The sequence below is a fragment of the Haemaphysalis longicornis genome, unplaced genomic scaffold (assembly GCF_048455015.1).
Source record: "Haemaphysalis longicornis isolate Haplotype H1 unplaced genomic scaffold, Haemaphysalis longicornis Haplotype H1 scaffold_10, whole genome shotgun sequence".
Lineage (NCBI taxonomy): Eukaryota > Metazoa > Arthropoda > Arachnida > Ixodida > Ixodidae > Haemaphysalis > Haemaphysalis longicornis.
Window position 1 is genome coordinate 116,008,122 of NW_027526204.1, and position 1,296 is coordinate 116,009,417.

Here is a 1,296-nt window from a genome sequence, read left to right on the forward strand (position 1 = left end):
CGCTGTTGTGTAGAAATGGGCCGAGTTAGGGAGTGGAGCGAATGAAAACGCACTTAACTTGCTTGTTTCCGTGCTGTTGGATAGGGGCGTGACAGCCCTATTTATGTAAAGTTATTTTAATGCTTTTAATAGGTACCCATGCCGCCATAACGCGGCGAAACCCTAGGCATGATGCAAAAAAAAAAAGAAACAAACAAACGGCGAAACAAAGGGAAGCTAGTATGAATTGTAGGAATTGTTTACGTGTACAACCATTGTAAGAGTGCTGATCGTTAAAAAAAGATCCCGCCTTCATGTAATTCGTGCCTATTATTTTTGGTGGGTCTGAAATATATTCTGCGATGGCGCTGCCACGGGCAAGAGATTGGCTTCACAAAAGCAACGGCGAAACAGTGACGCCATAAAATCAACGACAAAAACCTGCTTTTGTTGGGAAAGATATCTTTCGTATCCGAACCAGAAATTCTGATATTCAATTATGCGGCTACAAAACCGTTTAACAAGGTTCGATAACCGATCACTCCGCTTATCCAGCTTTCAAATTGAAATAATGGGTGAATTGAATAACGGCATAACCGGTTCTGCACCAAAACCGGTTTGGCATTGCCTAACTATGGAGAATGCATGCGCGGTTTGCACACAGAGGATAGGTAACACAGTTTTGTAGTAAAAACAAAAATAATGTGTCAGAAGTGGGATTCGAACCCACGCCCAACATCGTGGACCAGAAATCCCGTACCCCTGTCAAGGGCAAGGCAGAGCCTTGAGTCTGGCGCCTTAGACCACTCGGCCATTCTGACAGCTGTAACCGGAGCGAACAGATCGATGTATCATACTAGCAGACTTTCTGTACGCGGATATTTCTTAGCCCACGAGCCGCCCTGGAAATTCATGCTGGGGATATATACAGGGGCTAGACGTAAACAGCTTCTCTGCAAATCTCCCCACAGTATCAGGAAAGTGCTAAAAGCACTGAAGGTAGGAGCAGATTATCTTACAATACTTACATACTACGAAAGCGAGCCATGCCCAAAAGCACGAAATTGATGATGATACAGTCACATTGAGCTGTGCCTTTCCAGGAACCGACGGCCGGCTCTGCGTTGGGCGCCAAAATGCTGGTAAGGGCTCCGAAGAACCGACCATCATCCCCGGGAATGGCCAGGCGAAACCCACGCCGTTACCACAATGTCCCTAGCGTCTAGCCCCTTTTTGGTCCAGTAGCCCACTTCCAGAGCCTCAGTGCGCACACTGTAAATTGATTTACACCCTTTTGTAGCGTAAGCTACACTGGCC

The 1,296-nt window shown here is 46.6% G+C and overlaps 1 non-coding gene across 1 annotated transcript; it reads right to left on the reverse strand.

Moving 5' to 3' along the window:
- Nucleotides 1-684: 684 nt before the first annotated feature.
- Trnal-caa (transfer RNA leucine (anticodon CAA)) lies at nucleotides 685-800 on the reverse strand. The gene is made up of 2 exons: nucleotides 763-800; nucleotides 685-730 (listed from the first exon to the last, which is right to left on the reverse strand). It is a non-coding gene; the product is annotated as a tRNA-Leu (tRNA).
- Nucleotides 801-1,296: the final 496 nt, after the last annotated feature.